Here is a 5340-nt window from a genome sequence, read left to right as displayed (position 1 = left end):
AATTTAGTTGAATTTGTCTCTTCAGCTTTTTCAGGATGGGTACCATTTTTCTTAATAGAACACTTTCCACTTTCTCAAAATTACAAAAAAAAAAAAAAAAAAAAAAAAAAAAAGCCTTCTCCTACAGATCCAGTTGGAATCAGGTCCTTCAATTCATTTCTCCTGGAGTTCAGCTTTGGTTTGGGAGCCTGCGTGACTGACTCTACAAAGACGAGTTTCAAATCAAAATAATTCATGTAACATTTCATTTTATTGTCACCAAGAACTTTTCTTCTCTCAGATCTGGGATTCACCCCACTGACTTTCTGACAGACTTTCTGCTCCTGAAACATTTGAAAAAGGTTTTATTATTAACTTTTGTTCCTTTAATGAGTTCCTTTAATAAGTTGCTCCTCATGAAATTGGCAGGCCTTCCTGAGGCTTAACATTTAACCTGTCAGGATTTATGCACCTCTCCTTTGTGGGATGGGATTTGTCTTTTCTGGGGCCATTTTTACCTGTAGCCATCTTTCCTCTTCCAGTGGCAGACTATGAGGCCAGGTATATCTTGGGTATACCAACATCAGGTAAAACATCCTCACCAGGCAGCCACTGTTCCCTCATCCCACCTGAATTCTCATCTCACGTGTCATTCAGAAAACTGAAAAACAGCCAAACATGTCTGGATTTTTTTTTTTAATAATATGATCACGATAAAGAAGTGTTCCAGGTTGGGATTTTGCATGCTGAGTTTCAGTGTGGAGTGAGTTTTTATGACTGAGTTGTAAACCCTCTAAAATATGGTTTTATAATGGAAATGCTGACACAACCTTTATGCAGCCTCAGCCATAATTCTAGATGATGTAAAATACCTTATATAGAAAGCCAAGATAAGTGGATTTCTGCTATAAAGGGTGAGGAGAAGATGAGAAGTACACCTTTTAGCTAAGAATTTTCATTTTTGTTTTAATTTTGACCGCAGAACAAATCATATATCTAGAAGGACAGGTTTTTATAGTCATACTTCATGTTTGTATAAGACTAAATTATGTTTTTAATCTTTCTAGCTACCTAAAGTAATTCTTCCAGGAGTATCACTGTTTCCCAAGGCAAAAATCAGACTCACGCCTGCAATTGATAAATAGGCATTTTCAAAGGAATTTTATTAAAAAACTGGAGGATATCACTGGAAATACAAAGGAGTGTTTTCAAATAATACAGCACTCAGAGGAAAGTGTGTTAGAAGTAACAGACTGGATATAATTGAAACTGACCTCATAAAATCTACAATGTATTTTTGTGATTCTTCTTTTCAAGGTCATTTCAGGACAACTGAGGATCTGGGAAGGAATGATACTCATCACGAAACAGCACTCAGAGTTTATTTCAGCTATAGATCCAAAACTCTGGATATTTACTTAATGGTTATGTGCAATATCAAAATCCCTTCAGTTGGAAAATCACCATGATAACAACAGAAAATATTAGAACAGGTTACTCTTGTGATTTTCTGTAATGCATTCTTATTTCAAAGTAGATGTTTTTCTAAAAGCAATGTTTCAGTTAAATATTTCAGTTTGTTTTCTTCTTTATGTGATCTTTTATTTAAATTCATAATTATAGGAAAGCCAAAAGGGAAATTTTTAGGCTTTTTGGTAATGTGATGTGCAAGTTAAATTTCAGACCTTGGATTGCATTGCAGTTCTACATTTACCATCATCTCAGTTTTGGGAGCTGTTCAAGAACACACTGAAAAATGCTCTCTTTTCACTTAAAACCATTCAGTTTTAAGTATATAAAATATTTTAATAGCAACCTATAAATTGATTTACTTGGTCAGATTTGTGCCTCAGTGACCTTTTCAAGACTGCAGCTTTTCATGGCTATTTGAGAGCAGAACCAGCTGTGAAATATTGACCGTCCTTATCTTCCTGACACCACGGTTTCTGTCATCAGCTGGGTGGAATTCACATCCTCTGCATCACAGAGGAGTCTAGGCTGCTGATCCAGCCTCCAGCCCCCACTGGCCGGGAGGTTTGCAGAGCATTTTGCACTCTGCCCCCAAGGGTCTTGCTGAAATAAAGGAGGGATTTCAAACTTGAGGCAGCTGAGCATTTGCTTGCCTTGGCCTGAGCAGGTCTTCCCCAGCTGCAGTGATAAAAACATAGGCAGGCTTCAGAGGGGAAGAAATGAAGGCACAGAAAGATATTATGACACTGCCTACAGATTGCAGGAAATCTGCAGTGGGGCCAAGAATAGGACTGAGGTGCTTGGCTTCTGCACCTCAACCACAAGACCTTTTCTTTCTTCCTCACACTTAGCGTCACCGATGATCTCACTGCAACAGTGGCTAGCGAAAGAAGCATTGCACTGTGCTAATCAGCTGCTCTCTGGTGCAGGCTGGAGACCAAATACTTCTCCACAAATGTTCAGCCAACCTCTGAAAATTTAATTGAGGACTGCGTAGGTTGACTGTAACCATGATTATTTGCTTAAAGAAAGATACATAAAAGAAAATGTTTAGTCAAATTAGAACAAACTATTTTCTTCTTTACATGAAATTTCATTTCTTAAGTTTTGAAGCAAACAGATACTAATACAAAAGTAGGGGTTTTTTTTCTTTGTTTCAGCATATACTTTTGTCGTGGATTGATGCTGGCTGGGCACAAGGCACCCACCAAAGCTATTCACTCCTGTCCCTCTGCAGCTGGACAGAGGAGGGAAAATACAACAGAGCTCATGGGTTGAGATAAGAAGAAGGAAAGATTGCTCCTCAAATACATCAAGAGCAAAACAGGCTCAGCTTAGAGATATAAAGTGAATTTATTGCTAACCAAATCAGAGCAGGATAATCAGAAGTAAAACAAGCCCTTAAAAACACCTTCCTCCCACTCCTCCCTCCTTCCCAGCTCTACCTCCTACCCCAGTGGCACAAGGAGGCAGGGAATGAGGGTTTTGGTCAGTTCATCACCCGAGGCTTTTCTCACTGCTCAGGGAGAGGAGTCCTCCCCTTGCTGCACTGTGGGGTCCCTCCCATGGCAGACGGTGCTCCATGAACTTCTCCAACGAGAGTCTATCTCACAGCAACAGCTCCTGGCAAATGGCTGCATTGCAAGTCTCTCCCACGGGCAGACACTCCTCCCAAAACTCCTGTGGTGTGGGTCTCTCTTCCATGGGATGCAGTCCTCCAAGGACAGGCTGCTCCAGAAGGGCAGGGGACCTTTTCCTCCACCAGGTCTCTCATGGGATCACAGCCTCCTCCAGGGATCCACCCACTCCAGCATGGGTGCCTTCCCCCATGGGCTGTGGGTGGATCTCTGCAGCCCCTGTGAATCCCCAGGGGCTGTGGGTGGATCTCTGCATCCCCTGTGAATCCCCAGGGGCTGTGGGTGGATCTCTGCAGCCCCTGTGGATCCCCACAGGCTGTGGGTGGATCTCTGCAGCCCTCATGGATCCATGTGCTGCAGGGGCACAGCTGCTCCACCATGGTCTCACCACAGCCTGCAGAGGAATCTCAGCTCTGGTGCCTGGAGCAGCTCCTGCTCCTCCTTCCACTGACCTTGGTGTCTCCATGTTGTTTCCCTTACATGTTCTCACCTCCTACTCTTCTCTGACTGGAATTAAAACTGCACCCCCACCTTTGTTTTGAATTCTTCTTAAATGAGTTATCACAGAGGCATTACCACCTTCTCTCATTGGCCCAGCCTTGGCCAGAGGCATGTCCATCTTCAGAGCCATCAGGGATTGGCTCTGTTGGACATGGTGGAAGCTTCTAGCAGCTTCTCATAGAAGCCATCTCTTTGCACCCTCCCACCCTGGTACCAAAAACCATGCCATGCAAAACCAATAAAACTTCCAAATGTTAATTTATTGTCTCTCCGATTTTGAGTTAATCATAAAACATTCTCATAAGGAACAAATGTTCCTATCCAGAAGGATGCTGCAGTTATAGCAGAGCTCATGCCCAGGGCTGGCAGTGCTGAGGATGCACATCTGACTCTGGTCCCTGCTGAAACTGTGACACCATCAGCACTCCCTGGCTGCTCTCCTGCCTGCCAGCACTCCTGTGGAGCTGGGAGACCAGCACTGGGGCAACCTGGAGTTTGTGAATACGGTTGAAACCTACAAGGGGCATCAGAGGTGAAATTACTTTGAAGCAGTGTAAGTTGGGGTGAAACTCAAAAGCTGATGAATTCCTTTTGGGCAGCTCTGCGTGAAATTCTGTGCGAGGTCATGAAGACTGACTATACATTTTTATTCAGCTGAAGACAGAGAGAGCTGTCAGGTTGCTGCTCCTGAAACATCCAGGTGTGAAGTGAGAGCTGCTGTCAAAGTGTTTACAAAGAGCACCAAAAGAAGGAGTAATTATGAAAAGCAGCCAAAAATCCTTTCAGGGTTGCACCCCTCACAAAAAAAGTAAGAACCCAGGTTTATATGAACACTGAAACATTTGCTTATACTTCAAGATTCTAAAAAAAATTGTACAGTTGGCTGACACTACATATTCAGGGAAGTGCTATCCAAAAAAAAATTACAGAAAAAGGTGAAACTGTTAAAAGCTCTGGGTTATGTGCTAATGGTGCAGGTTTTGCAGAAGACAGACTATAGATATTTCTGACAAAACTAGATTGCTTTTCCACCAATGAACACGCACTCACTTGCTGAACCAACAGAGCAAGGAATTATAGCGGCGTGTTGGACGCGGCCCCGCGCTCTGCTCCACTGGAGCCCGCAGTGATGAACACGCTGTTGCACTGGCACGGCGCTGAAACTGTGTAACTCTGCAGTTTATGGGAGAAACCCGCCTCTCTCCATCACTCACAGGGGATAAGGAGAGGGGGTTTTGCTGAAACTTCTGCTTCCTGTCTGAGTCAAACATGGTAGTTCAGTTTATTCTGGGGTACGTACAGACTTTGTCTAACTAACAGGACAGATGCACTTGCCACATTGAGCAGGGACAATGGAGGAAAGAAATATTTTCCCTTTTCCACCTTCATATATTCTCCCATCCCATGGCAAAATACAGTTATTTGTATTGTAGGTGATGCAATCAACTTCAAGAAGAGTTGAAATCTATTGGTGCCTATCCTGAAATGCAAGAAGCTGTTTTATCTTTAAATGTAATATTAATTTTTTATTAATTTTATTGATGTTTCTGTTTTTAAAAATTGCTTAAGCAATTCTGGCAATATTAAAAGAAATGTGCAAAAGTATTTTCTAAAAAATACTTTTCCTCCTAAAAGCAATATGGAAAGGTTCTAAACTTTTGAGTTGCATTAGGTTAAGGTTAGATACTTGAGACAAAGAACTATGTATGGCCTTCATGTGGACTGCATAGCTGTGGTGCTCAAATATTCAATC

Source organism: Zosterops lateralis (assembly GCF_965231275.1).
Source record: "Zosterops lateralis genome assembly, chromosome: 5".
NCBI classification, from domain to species: Eukaryota; Metazoa; Chordata; class Aves; order Passeriformes; family Zosteropidae; genus Zosterops; species Zosterops lateralis.
Note: the sequence above shows the minus strand (reverse complement) of the source record.